Here is a 15,987-nt window from a genome sequence, read left to right as displayed (position 1 = left end):
TCCCCTTTGGTACATATGCCGCTTTGGCTGGAACACGAGGACCTCGATCGAAGTATAGACCTTCTCCGAATGTGAAATCATATCACTGCTTTTCCATGAGCTTGCGCGCTTCTGGACTATACTTAGATAAATGCCGACCAGGTTTGTCATCATCTTCATCTTCGCTTAAGAAATAGTCTGGTAATGGGGAGCTTTTTCCTTTACCGTAAATCACTTCTTTTGCGCCTCTTATTTTGTTCGGGACGACCATGGTTGTTCCGAAAGAATGCTGGAGGCGTTCCTTTGTTACATAGGACGATCGGATCGGCATATACAACTCAGGATTATCATACAGCTCTTTTATCACATCATCAAGAGACAAGGATTTATTTCATTATTGGTAAGTTGCCAGTTACAACTGCCCTCTGACGTTTGTTCATCGTCAAGGTTGATTACAAAGGGTACAATGTCGTTTAAAACATAACCTCCATTGTAATCAAATCTGGCTTCGGTATCAGCTTCTTCTCCGCTGTCCGTGCCATGGGCCGATGATTCAGTATCGGATTCGTTACCATAAAGGAGAGAATCAGTGAAATAATTCTCATACCCTTTGAATGGTTGCTTATCCGCGACCACCGTCCTAACCTTATTATCAGTGTCGACATACTTTAAACACTGATGGAGTGTGGAGGGAATTATAACATTACTATGGATCCAAGGCCGACCCAATAGTAAGTTATATGAAGTTTCGGCATCGATCACATAACATGTGACTTCTGTCTTCAAATCTCCCATTTGACACTTTACCCGGATTTTACCCAAAGGTCTTGACCCGCTAGTGTTGAATCCGTAGATAACAGTGCCCGGTGTAGGACTTGTAATCACCCCCATCTCCGTGAGAGTTTTGGCTGGTCCCCGTTTATTCACCCCCTGCTCACTAGGTGGTGGATAATTGTAGTGATACTCATTTCCGCTTCTAGTGGCGAAGACTTATTGTTCTTCTTCGGAGAGCGGGAAAGTAGGAGCTTCATCGCCATCCTCCTCGAAGATTGCGGATGTAGCATTGCAGGATTTGCCTTTACCCTTTCTTATCGAGGAAGTCGCCCACTGTTCGTCTTCAATGAGATCAGGATGAACCCATAGGATTTCGCCGTTTGGGGCTGTGTGTGGCACAAGTCCTTTTTGGCGCTATCCATGTGGGTCATCGTTCACTGTCTTCATTCCTACTTTGGTGATGCGCTCTGGTTTGAACCATGTTGTGGGCACCGATCCAAAGCTGATTGAAACCGCATTTGCTCCAACATTCTTGGACGGCTTCGGGGTTATGACACCTACATCATTAGCAGCCTGGATCTTTGTCCTTGAGGTGGTAGCACGACTTGGTACGGGTGATGGAATCCGCTCTATGGTATGGCGCAATACTTCGGGTCGTCAGCTTGCGCGCCCCTTCTTTGAATCCACAACGCGGCGGCAGGCTGGATTTTGTTATTCCAACAATGTACTTAAAAGATGCCGGGGAAGCTTCGGTCCATCCTTGAAGGAGTACACTTTAGGAAACCTCGGCTGCTGAGGATTTCTATTCTGAGGCCGTTGTTGCCATTGTGACTGCGATTGTTGTGGCGCTCGTTGCTGCTGCCGCTATTGTTGTTGCTGAGGTTGTAATTGAAAAGTTTGATTAGCATCAACTGCATTAGCATGTGCCTTACCTTTCCCCCGTGGGACGAAATTCTGTTACGGAGCATTATTCGCCTGTTGGCCTCTCTCCGCCTTCTTTCTTCTGAGGAATCGCTCGGCTTGCTCTCCTCGGACCTTCAGATCCTTCCATGTCTTGGACGGTGCTGTCCCCATTGCTTCCAACACGTCCAGTGCGAGGTTGTTGTGGCAAGTCTGGAGGATGAATTCCTTGGTGATCGGGTCCCGACAGTTCATCGCCTTGTTCCGGAACCTCTTGACGAAGGTGTCCACCAATTCTCCGTCTTTCTGCTTCTCGTCCAGCAACGATCCGATGGATATCTCTGTGTCGTCGTCGAAGAAGTTGGCGAGGAATTTGGTCTCCATGTCGTCCCAATTGTTCACACTACCTGGCTTGAGGCGGCGATATCAATCGAAGGCGGCTCCGCGAAGAGTGCCGACGAATGACCGCACCATCAGAGGCTCATTGCCGGAGATTACCCCCAGGTGTGATTTGAAGTAAATCAAATGTTGAGTGGGGGAACCCATCCCATTAAACGGCGTGAAGTTAATTAGGTTGAACTTCGCCGGATATGGAATTGATTCCCACTCTCTTGGGTATGGACAAGGAATGCCTGTTTTCTTCATCTCTTGAGCGAAAATCAACGTATTGATTTTGCTCTCGAGATTTTTAATCTTCAAGTTTTCACCTGTGTTTTTGATAGCATTCTCATTACCACCCCCTGCATTGACGGGAGGATCATTCGCATTTGTGTCCTCATCTTCCAGATTAACCGGGTTACGACGACTTGGCTCGCCTTGCTGGTTCGTCAATGCTTGGATTTGTTGGTCATGTATTTCTCTCATGTTTTGCATGGCCATCTGCATTTCGAACCTAAAGGTTTCCTGTTGCTTAGCTAAGGCGTCTTCAAGCATTTTGGCCACTTGCTCCGCACTTATCATAAGTGCCTCGCGGGGTTGTCCCTCGCTGGACACCGTATTATCTGATGCAACCGCGGAGCCAGCATCAGATTCTTCATCTTCTGAAGGGAGTCTTGTCCGAACCCTACCATAGGTTGCTCGCTTGATGGTTCCGGACTGCAGACGGGTTCTAGGCCGAGATGCTTTCAGAATTGATTCGCCCGAATGAGTTTGGAACAGGGGCATTGAGTTTCCTGTTCTCGGGGACTCCTCTTCCTGGTTTTATTCGTACCCCCAGCACGATAGTACAATTCGTCTGCTTGACCTATCGTGTGTTGGCACGCCTTCTCAGGTATAACATTATCGTCATCCGATGATAATGTTTCCTTCTGAGGGTGAACTGCCTTCTTTGGGCTTTCAAAAGTTACGCGCCTCGAAACATGCCTTTTTGGGCGTGAGTTCTCAGCGGGCTCTTGGACTTCAATGCGCAAATTGGTACGCGTAGCTGCCCTGATTTCTTTGTCATGTTGGAGGTGACGGCGACCCCCAGCGTGTTGAGTCGTTCTGGGCTTCTTCATCGGGCCCAAATGCTCTTGAACTGGAGCCTTGACTCGCTCATCAGGAAGTGGACCGAGGCGATCCAAAACTGGCTTCTTCTTTCGGGATGATTCTGCGTGATCTCCCGGAGTAGTTGCTGGAATTATCGGCGATATGGGTTGTTTCGTCGGGGGTTGAACTTTGGTTGGAGGCTGCTTCGGCCTCCACACTTGGCGGGTTGATGGTGGCTTCTTGGCCACTCTTTCTCCCTCCAATTTCTTGGCCTCCTGCACAAGAATTTTTGCTTGTGCGAGTAACGCGCGGCGTTTGTGAATCCGCTCTTCAAGTGTCGAACTTGGAGGAGCCGCCATTCTTCAATTGTTGAGGCTGTTTGCCTCTCCTATTCTTCAGATCTGCGTTGTAGCGGACTCCGTCTGTAGACTCCATAGCCTTAGCGAGTTGCCGCATAAGGCGTTGACGTTGCCTCTGGAGGGCTCTCTTTGAGAGAGTCACAACGCCCTCAATAGTAGAGGCGTCGGCAAGAATAGGTTTGACCTCGTTGGAGGTCGGTAGAACTTCACCCGACGCAACTTTGGCGTCAGCCGGGGTGAGAGCTTCGTTAGCGTTCTGAACTTCTTCAAACCAACGAGCTTTTCTCCTGGAGGAGAACTTCTTGGACTTGCGAGGGGAGGTAGATCCGGACGAGGATGAAAGGTACTCCTCGAACTTGGCCTGGTCGAATTCATACTCGACCTCCTCCTCGACCGGGATTGAGATCCGCGGCTGCGACGTGACGATCTCGGCAGCGAGATCGGTGGCTCCCACTGTGGTCGCCAGATTGTTCGCGGTGAAAATTGCCTTCATTGAATTCATTGTTATCTTAAGTAATTGTTTTTTAGTTACAAAAGATCCGGTCTTTTTTAGATTCGGTTACAACGAAAAAAAAGAAAAGAAAAAGATTACAACTTTCCTTTCGAACGAATCACGAGCTCCTGTTTTGCGGTCGCTCGCTTGTGTGGGTTCTTTGCCAACGCCGGGGTTAATCCATGGACCACCGCGCGATCTAGATCCGGTCGGATCTACACAATTTGACGGGTATTATTTTGCGAAGGAAATAATAGCCGGGGGGGATTAATTCACCAAGGAAATAATCTCCCTTAGTTCTCGGGATCAAAGGCCAAGCTTTGATCCGGAGTATGATCTCGTGTAGATCTCAGATCTGATCTCTCTCTCTCTCTCTCGAACTCCTACCTTTTGTGACGTGGATGCTCGCCGAGAACCAGATCTGAATGTTCAAGTCCTTAAGTCTTCAAAACTCCAAGCTCAATTCTCAATTCGGCAGAGTTTCGGCTCTCAAAGTTCCAACCCTTGAAAAATGAACCAAGGGGGCCTATTTATAGGCTCTCTGAACTGTGCCCGCGCACAGATCTGGGCCGACCACCTATAGGTGGCCGGCTCTGGGCCGAGCCACCTATAGGTGGCTCGGCTCTTGGCCGAGCCCCCCTTAGGCGTGGTTTTCCGTCGTTTTAACCCTTGGCTTGATTCCGCATGCGAGTGGATTTATTCCGTTGTTTGCGTACGATTCGTTAACCTCGTCGCCTCGTTGGTTCGTCGGTTTGTACTGAGCTGTGCTAAGGGATCTATAAGCAATTTTATACGCCTACAGTCTCCAAGGCAGATTTGGGCCTTAAGATTGTTTTAACCGCTCCGCAACCCCTCAAGCCTATAAATACAAGTCTTAGGCCTCATTTTTCGGGATCTGGAATTTTGGAGATTAGGCGAAGCCCTGCCGGATTGAAGACTGAAGGTGCACGGATTTTAGAGAGGAGGAGAAGAGATCGGATCGAGTTCTTCAACGCAAGAGAGAGAGATTCGTCAGATCTACAGTTTCCCGGATCCATTCCTTAAGATTATCCCGTTGTGGTAATCTTAAGAAGAGTGATTATCTCGCTTCGCCGAGATAAGAGCTACAGTTTCTCAATCCCTTCGCGGATAGACGAAGCTCTGCCCAATTCTTCAGCAATCAGATCTGATCGACGGTGGTCCACGGATAAACCCCGGCACAGGCAAAGATCCCACGCAAGCAGAAGACCGATAAATGATCTCTGCGTTTGTTTGATAAAGTTATAAACTTTTTATTTTCATTGTGTAAGGAGATCTTATAAAAAGATCAACTTTTTATTTCATTCGAGTTTATTGTAACGACTAAAGTTGTAATAGATTCGATAACAATGAAAACATCAACTTTCACCGCAAACAAGTAGTCGACTATTAAGAATAGTAGTCGACTACTTATAAACACACAGTTTCTGTTATACTCAACTGGCATGAGTAGCCGACTACTAAGCTTAGTAGTCGACTACTCTGTCAAGACACACATTCTTTCGTGCACAAACAATGTTTATGTCAATTGTATATATCATGACGTTAAAATGAGATTTTATACTTGGCATGTGCAATAGGAATTATCTGAATTATCAAATTAAATTATTATATCTTCCAAATTAGGGTTTAACATCCTAATCAAACAATTTCTTCTATTATCTCATATGTAAACAAAGTGATTATCAACACATGATAAAAACTACTCATGAATAGAGATAAAATTTATTTAAACATGTTTATATTACTTAGGTATCACAAACCTAGGGTTTAAGCATGATTAATTAACATGAAAACTCAAAAAAACCTTCACGTAATATATCAATTATTTCAAATCAGCCTATCTGTAGTTTTCTACAGAACATATCATTAGTAAATTGAACATATCTTTCTCTAGAAAAACTCTTTTTAAGAATAGTTTTCTGTTATGAAAACTAGATCCACATAGATATCATTTGGCACTAGTTTTATTCAGTTTAGAGTTTATATGATATCTCAAATTTTCAGTTAAATGTTACACACGTGTAGCAGTTTTCTGCATAACATGTCATTAGTAAATTGAGTATATCTTTCTCTATAAAAACTCTTTCTTAGAATGGTTTTCCGTTTTGGAAAATAGGTTCACATAGATTTCATTTAACACTAGTTTTGTTCAGTTTGGAGTTTATATGATATCTCAAATTTCCAGTAAAAAGTTATACACATGCAATATTTTTCTACAATCTATGATGAAAACAAAAACTAAACCTCTTTATAATTCAATTAGACAACAAATTAGGGTTTTCTACAGAACATATCATTAGTAAATTGAACATATCTTTCTCTAGAAAAACTCTTTTTAAGAATAGTTTTCTGTTATGAAAACTAGATCCACATAGATATCATTTGGCACTAGTTTTATTCAGTTTAGAGTTTATATGATATCTCAAATTTTCAGTTAAATGTTACACACGTGTAGCAGTTTTCTGCATAACATGTCATTAGTAAATTGAGTATATCTTTCTCTATAAAAACTCTTTCTTAGAATGGTTTTCCGTTTTGGAAAATAGGTTCACATAGATTTCATTTAACACTAGTTTTGTTCAGTTTGGAGTTTATATGATATCTCAAATTTCTAATTAAATATTATACACGTGTAGTAGTTTTCTGCAATATATGATAAAAACAAAAATTAAACCTCTTTATAATTCAATTAGACAACAAATTAGGGATAACACACGAGTTAAACATAAATATCAAGTTAAAAAAATGAAAATTTAATCACCCCTAATGATCTTGATCATGTTACTATCATAAACTATTAGGAAAAGCTAATGATCTAGCATTGGGTTAACATTTATCATCAAAAATCTCATATTTTTCATGAAAACATTGATTAAATATTTTTTATAATCATTAAACACTATGGGGATGAGTTTGGATGCAGATGATCTTGCCTTATCAAGTGTGCAAGCCTCTGAATCTGATGTGAAACGACTTCTCGTCGCCAAACGCCGTAGATCTTGCCTTTTTCTCGCTTCTCGCATCACAAGACGCTCCAAAAATCTCAACTTTAAGGCTAGGGTTTGAGGAAGAGGGGCTGCTAGGGTTTGAAACTATGATAAAAAATAATATTTTTTGTGAAAACCCATGTATATATGTATGCAAACCCGAAATAAACCCGCTTGACCCGAACTAGGAAACCTAGTCTGACTAAAAAAATAATCTTCGGTATGTTAGCTATAACTTTCTCATCCGACCTCTGAATGAGGTGATTTAAGATTTGTTAGGAATCTGTTGAAGAGACCTATAACTTTTGTCTTTTGAGTTTTTCCTAATTTAAACTGAATCAGTGTGTAAAATATATAAACTCTTAACTGGTCATTATTTCAGATTTCTCTTCGTGCATGTTTTGTGCATTTGCACTCATATATTAACAAATATACATTGAATTGATCTCAAATTAATTCCTATCATACTCAAACATCAAAAATATGTTATATTTTCACCATATAACATATTTATTATTATTTTTTACATAATATTCAAATTTTTGGGGTTTTATATTCTTTTCCCCCTTAGAAAGAATTTCGTCCCCGAAATTCCGTAATCGTATTCTAGAGATTAATAATATCAAAAAAGCACGTTGAGGGGATAATCCAGACAAGAAAACCCTCATATACACATCTCACACCATTAATCTCTAGATATGAAACATAAAAATATTTACACTTAACAATCTAGAATGCCAATATTCCCACTCAACCCCTAATTAGACGGAACTAGTACGTCGGGCAAAAAATCCAAATAAGGAACCCCCAAAATCTGTAATGCTAGTCGAAGATGTTGCTCGTGCTCTGCCTCTGATCTCAAATATATAAGGATGTCATTGATAAATATTATCACGAACTGGTCCAAATATAGACGAAAAATCCGATTCATCAAGTCTATGAGTATCGCAGGTGCATTGATCACCCCAAACGGCATGAAAAGAAACTCGAAGGACCCATAACGAGTTAGAAAGGCAGTCTTAGGAATATCTATCTCCCGAACTCACAACAGATGATAGCCAGAACAAAGATCAATCTTTAAGAAGTGCTGTGTTCCCTGTAGCTGGTCGAACAAGTCATCCATCCTCGGTAATGGATACCTGTTCTAGATAGTGACCTTATTCAACTCCCGATAATCTATACAAAGACGCATACTGCCGTCCTTCTTCTTCATGAGAAGGACCAATGCTCCCCACAGAGAATGACGCTGACGAATAAAACCCTAAGATAACAACTCGTCCAGCTGAGTCTGTAGCTCCCTCATCTCAGTAGGTGTCATACGATAGGGAGCTTAAGATATCTGTGATGTGTTTGGCTGCAACTCAATGCAGAACTCATCCTCTCACATAGGAGGTAACCCTGATATGTCCTAAAAGACATCCTAAAAATCTAAGACGACTCTAGTCTCACACAACTCAGTACTCCGATCTCTCAGCATCACCTCCTTAATATATACTAGAAATGACTTCTCAAACTAGTTGCCCTATGAGGTTACTACAATCAACTCAGACCCATCAGACGCTCGCAAACTGACCGTTTTTGCAAAACAGTCGATGCTAACATGGTAGGATAATAACCAATCCATACCAAGAATAATGTTAAAATCCGACATCTACAAAATGATTAGATCTATAATAAACTCGGACTCATCTAAGCTGATGACACATCTCCTACAGACGCTCCATAATAGAGATACCTCCCCTAAAGGAGTAGAAACGGATAGCGGTACATCTAAGGGATGTGCGACTAACTGAAGCCTATCCATAAAAGCATGAGATGTAAAAGAATGGTAAGCTCCAGAATCGAACAGGATCCGAGCTGGAAAAGAGTTCACTAACAAAGTATCTTCTAATATAGCTACGCTCACACCGTGATCACGTGGTACGACTGCATAAACTCTACCTGTACCTGGCGACTGCTGAACTGCTGGCGGTAGAAATACGAGACTATCTATCCCTCAGGAATCTTCTGAATGGCACAAATATGGCCTACTAGCCCTTTAATTCTCAAAATGGTTGGTGTGTCTCAATCATCTGGTGCTGACCGTAATAGCGACCCTGCGACTACTGACCCTGACCACGGTTCTGCCGTTGACTGTGTCCTAGTCTCTGCTGCTGGTGTTAAAAATTCTTGCCCAGATGGTGGAGTCTTCTAAGTCTCACAAAAGGTTTCTTATCCTTTCCCTTGTCTCCTGACAGTCCTGCTTCCATAATTTACTATCGGTATGTCTCCTTGCTCCAATCAGGTTAGTTCTAACTACTTATCGAAGAAGTAGGTGAAATCCTCTTATGAAATTGACATTCATTGCTTTGGCATAAACTAAAGTCGGCGCTATCCTTCGATGATATCCTCTATACTGAATACATCTAACTTCTGCTTTCGTACTGAGTCGATGTTAAGAAATTTTCACATATTCCTTCTATTTATAGGCTGCACATGAATCCGGTGTGCCCTGAAATTATAGTGCTCTCAGTATCTGATATTTTTCTTATTTTTATAGAGCCGATCCTCTTGCTCTGCGGCTCTATCAAAAGTTGGTTGTGGCGACTGTAAAATCGTCGATATTACCTCTCTAATAGGTACGGCTGGTACAACTAGTGGTGGAACTTCAGAAAGTGAAATCTGACTCGTTACTCGATCCTCGAGTGTGCTAGTCTCTTCTTCTGTAATCTGTGTTACCAAGTCGATCAGATACTGTAGATCTTGCTCCGACTCGGGCTCTGCTTGCCTAGTTCTCTGGGTACAAGTTTTACCTCGACCACATCCTCATCCCGATATTTATAATATCAAGAGAAGAGCTTAATTGATACAGTAAATGAGGTCGTAAACACACACATATATATATATATATACATACATACATACACATACATACATACATACATACATACATACATACATACATACATATATACATACATACATACATACATATACAAATATATATATAGACACATATATATATACATAGATATATATATACATATATATATGTATGTATGTACATATATATGTACATATATATATATATATACATATATACGTATGTATATATATGTACATATATATGTACATATTGTTGGCCTTCTTGTTTTGATGATGTTTAACAAACAATTTATCACTAATGTTGTTTGTCCAATATTTTTGTTTTCTTATTTATTATAGACAAACAACGTAGTTGGAGGATGGATGGAATCGAGCCTTAACGATCATATTAAATGGAGGTTGGCGGAATTATGGAGTGAAGCAATGTCAATTCAAGTTAAAGATCCAATTACAAGCTTCTTCCGCAAAGTTTACCAAGTCATGCTCATTGAAGACCTTCATCAAGCTTGGGTATATTTAGTATAGGTTTATATTATGTGTGTTTAATACTCTAAGCTCAATATCATATACACACACAATATTGGATTTTTCTCACAAAATGAGCTATTTTGAGAAAACTTTGTGATATTGTTTTATTGACCATGTTTACTTTATATTCATGTGTTATAATGTTTATGAAGACATTTCATAAAGTTTCAATATGCGTTTAAACTCTTTTTGTCAAAAACATGTTCTTAACAAATTCATATTCATACATGTTTTTACAAAATAATGAGTTTTCACAATTGAGAAATGAAAATTGAAAATTTATTTTTGTAACATGTTTATTTTCATGTTTATAAACATTTTGCAAAGTTTCATCAAGTTTGGAATTGATTTGTTATGTTTAATGGAATTTACAAAATCATGTTTTTCATTCGTGCATGTTCGTTCATGTTTTACAAAACAGATGCGTTTTCATAAATGGGAAGTGATATTCAAAAAATTATTTCTTTAACATGTTTACCTATATGTTTAGAAACTTTCCTCAAAATTTTACTATTTTTGGAGTTGATTTACTATGCCCAATTGATTTTACAAAATCGTGTATGTCTGCAGTTTTTCAGAAACTATAAATCTGTGTTCAAACATTTATTTCTCTCAACTGGGAAATGGTTTTTCAGAAATTCTTTCTCTAACATGTCATTCTACATGTCTAGAACCTTTCCACAAAAGTTCATATATTTTGGAGCTGCTTTACTATTTTTAATTGATTTTCGACCGGTACGGTCGACCGCCCAACTCTCTGGACGTGGTTACTGTAGCACAACGGCTATATTTTTCAGATTTTGATATATCCGTTATTTTTTCTTTTTGCTTGGTTTTGTCGAGTTTTTGGGCTTGTTTCATGAGCCTATATATACTCCATGCCATCATACTTCTAAGGGCACTCAAGAAATGTTTTAAACAAGTTTAAAGAGTTTTAAACAAGGGTTTAAGTGTATTTTAGTGTTTGTTTGGTTTGAAGATTGTTTTCACAAGTGGAGGAGATCATCTTCTTGTTTGGGCTCCAATCTCCATCTCTCCATCTTGTCATCTATTGGAGAAGTTTTCTAAACTCTATCTAGCTTTACATTTGCTTAGTTATTTGATTATCATTCTTTAAAGCTAGTTTTTATATTGAGTTTAGATTTGATTATATTATCTCATTGTTACACACACCCACTTGAGCTTATTGTATTTGCATACATAGTATATTAGGGTTGTGAGAGATTGTAACATTGAGTTGTGCTTAATTGTGTTCTCATCTATTGTAGAGAACAAATTTATATTTGTTACATTGTGAGTGGTGTAAGGTTTTCGGTGAGCTAGAAAACCGAGTGTGTTTTAAAGTTTTCGGTGAACTAGAAAACTGAGTGTGAGGAGTGAACGTTGTTCGGTGAGCATTGAAAACCGACATTGTGAGGTGTAAACGTTATTCGGGTGAGCGTAGAAAACCCGGTTGTGATAGTGGATTTCTCCCCGAGAGTGGGGAGCGGAGACGTAGGACGGAAGGTCCGAACTCCATGATCATATTGTGTATTTGCATTGTTTATTTTGCACTATCACATTTGTAGTTTAATTATATCACCTTTGTGTTAGTTTATATATCCTTGCACATACATTGCCTATATCTCATTATTAGGATATATCTTGTTGTTCATATTGCTTATCCTAGCTCATATAACTTGTTGTATTTCATACTTGCTAGGATAACTTATTAATTAATTTTAATTAGATTAGATTAGCATAAGACCCTAATCACCCTCCCTCTAGGGTCTAACAATTGGTATCAGAGCTTGGTGCTCTTTGATTTAAGGACTAATCTCCTTGAGTTAAAGATCCAAGTTATCTTATTTTTGCTAATCTAGTTATGATTACTTTTATCTTACTTGCATATTTTCACATATATATCATGAATATGAATATATTTCATTTAGGCTATGAATCAAATATTGCTCCTAAATTCATCAATTTTTCCTATGCACAATGGGCTTCTAGATTTAAACTATTTGTTGAATCTAGAAATATCGATTTATGGAAAGTTATTGATTGTGCTTATATTGTGCCCACTTTGAAGATATCCAAGTGGAGGAATCATGATAAGAAATGTTTTCAATGAACAAGCGTTTGTTAGAATTTTTGTTTAATGCTTTTGACTCATCCATTTCTAACAAATTTGTTCATTTTGATAGTGCTTACAAACTTTGGAAATTTATTAAAGCACATTAAGGGGACTTGGAGGCAATCCGACAAGCTTTGAAGGATTATTCTTCAAGTTCATGTGGAGCATCATGCACACGACCACAAGAGGATAACTCTTGTGTAGTAAGCGATTCCGATTCTGATAATGATTTATCTATTGATGAACTCGCTTGTGCATATCAAAGATTATCTCATACCTATACAAAATTACAAAATAATTTTATTGATCTTAAAAGCAAGCATGTAGATTTGAAATCTGATCATGAGTCGCTAGCTTTCAAACTTGATATTGTTGTTAAAGAGAATGCTATTTTGAAAGAAAACAACGAGTTATTAAGTTTGAAAAATAATAATATGTCTTCATCTATTGCTAGCTTAACTCTTGCTAAATATGATGCCATGATAGAAGTAGAAACTATTAGGGATAAGTTTAATTCATTTAAATATGATAATGTTTCATCTACTTCTATTTCCAATGCTTGTATGCCTAAAAATAAGTTGGATCATGTTAAAGAACACATATCATCTTTAGATTCAACCCTTAAAACATGCATTGTAGATAATAAGAAACTTATGGACTTGGGTGCAAAGTCTCGTACTACAACTTCTAAACCCATACACTTTGCACACATGTATAGCAAAACTTATAATTTTCTATTTGTGGTCGTAAAGGCCATTTAGCTAAGTTTTGCTATGATGCACAAAAACATAAGAATATTAATCCTTCTTGTGCATCTCATAAGGCTTCTTCTTCATCACATGTAGTACACACACATGCACCCTTTTTGTGGTCGATTTGGTCATTTGGCCAAATTTTGTTTTGATGTAAAGAGAGTTTCACATTTGCAAAATAAATTTAAAAGATCATCCATGTTTGCAAATGTTTCTAATGTTTCCCGTGCACAACCATTTGGTCAAAGCAAATTATTTCAACCTTTTCATTGCACAAATTGCAATCGTAAAGGTCATTTATATAATTTTTGTTTTGACCACTTTTGTGCACCACATGCGCCCAAACGGGTTCATAACCCTAGGGCTTTGAGCTTGAATGATAGGGGTCATGTCCCTAAATCTTTTGGTACCAAGAATACTTGGGTACCAAAACAAATTTGATTTTAAACCAAGAATTTTAGTATTTTTATTTTTCTTTGTCTTCTTGGTTTTGAAAAATGTATTTTAAACTTTTATGAAAACAATTCCTTTTATTGGTCAAATTCTTTTGTTTACATAATTCCTAGCTTTGATTTTGATAAGAGGTTTGTATTTATATAACCCTCCGGATTTATTGGGTGTTTATTCCCAAATCTTATTTACCGGGTGCTAAAATGTTTATATGGGTTAATACTAGCTCAATAGCTAGATATAGTTGTCTCTCTTGATTTTTGAATCAATGATAATTTGATTTTACATTTTTGGATTTAAACCTTGATTTATGATTCCTTTTGGTTGATTTGTTTTCATTTGAAAACTTTTTGCATGATTCTCATGTTCTATCTTTTGATTTTATAAATCTATTTTTATACACTATGTTTTTAAGTTCTGTAATGAGACACTTCTTTCATATTGATATACTTATATGTGTTCTCATTGTTTTTTTGTATGTGAGTGATATTTAGCATATTCATGTATGCTTGCTCACATGTTTTGCCTTGATCTTTATTGCATATATTCTATATGGCATTTTGATAGGGGGATCAATCCCTATATATATTTCTTGTTTTATACTCACCCACGCTTATTTGTAGGGGGAGCTTTCGCTCTCTTAATTTCTTTGTCCCCTTTTGATGTTGTCAAAGGGGGAGAAATATTGTGAGTATATTCTTTCTTGTTTATATGCACATGTGTATTATCTTGTATATGTTCATTTCCTTCATGCATATACTTCGTTTCGTAAATTGTTTGTCACATCAAAAAGGGGGAGATTGTTGGCCTTCTTGTTTTGATGATGTTTAACAAACAATTTATTACTAATGTTGTTTGTCTAGTGTTTGTGCATTCCTATGTATTATAGACAAACAACCAAATGGAGGTTGGCGGAATTATGGAGTGAAGCAACGTCAATTCAAGTTAAAGATCCAATTACAAGCTTGTTCTGCAAAGTTTACCAAGTCATGCTCATTGAAGACCTTCATCAAGGTTGGGTATATTTAGTATAGGTTTATATTATGTGTGTTTAATACTCTAAGCTCAATATCATATACACACACAATATTGGATTTTCTCACAAAATGAGCTATTTTGAGAAAACTTTGTGATATTGTTTTATTGACCATGCTTACTTTATATTCATGTGTTATAATGTTTATGAAGACATTTCATAAAGTTTCAATATGCGTTTAAACTCTTTTTGTCAAAAACATGTTCTTAACAAATTCATATTCATGCATGTTTTTACAAAATAATGAGTTTTCACAATTGAGAAATGAAAATTAAAAATTTATTTTTGTAACATGTTTATTTTCATGTTTATAAACATTTTGCAAAGTTTTATCAAGTTTGGAATTGATTTGTTATGTTTAATGGAATTTATAAAATCATGTTTTTCATTCGTGCATGTTCGTGCATGTTTTACAAAACAGATACGTTTTTATAAATGGGAAGTGATATTCAAAAAATTCTTTCTTTAAAATGTTTATCTATATGTTTAGAAACTTTTCTCAAAATTTTACTATTTTTGGAGTTGATTTACTATGCCCAATTGATTTTACAAAATCGTGTATGTCTGCAGTTTTTTAGAAACTGTAAATCTGTGTTCAAACATTTATTTCTCTCAACTGGGAAATGTTTTTTCAGAAATTCTTTCTCTAACATGTCATTCTACATGTTTAGAACCTTCCCACAAAATTTCATATATTTTGGAGCTGTTTTACTATTTTTAATTGATTTTACAAAACTGAAACATAGTGCTACAGTACCCGCGATCGACCGGTACGGTCGACCGCCCAACTCTCTGGACGTGGTTACTGTAGCACAACGGCTATATTTTCCAGATTTTGATATATCCATTATTTTGTCTTTTTGCTTTGTTTTCTTGGGTTTTTGGGCTTGTTTCATGAGCCTATATATACTCCATGCCATCATACTTCTAAGGGCACTCAAGAAATATTTTAAACAAGTTTAAAGAGTTTTAAACAAGGGTTTAAGTGTGTTTTAGTGTTTGTTTGGTTTGAAAATTATTTTCACAAGTGGAGGAGATCATCTTCTTGTTTGGGCTTCAATCTCCATCTCTCCATCTTGTCATCTATTGGAGAAGTTTTCTAAACTCTATCTAGCTTTACATTTGCTTAGTTATTTGATTATCATTCTTTAAAGCTAGTTTTTATATTGAGTTTAGATTTGATTATATTATCTCATTGTTACACACACCCACTTGAGCTTATTGTATTTACATACATAGTATATTAGGGTTGTGAGAGAT

Source organism: Asparagus officinalis, chromosome 7 (genome assembly GCF_001876935.1).
Source record: "Asparagus officinalis chromosome 7, Aspof.V1, whole genome shotgun sequence".
Taxonomy (NCBI): domain Eukaryota; kingdom Viridiplantae; phylum Streptophyta; class Magnoliopsida; order Asparagales; family Asparagaceae; genus Asparagus; species Asparagus officinalis.
The sequence above is the reverse complement of the archived record's forward strand: the minus strand, read 5'-3'. Positions refer to the sequence as shown.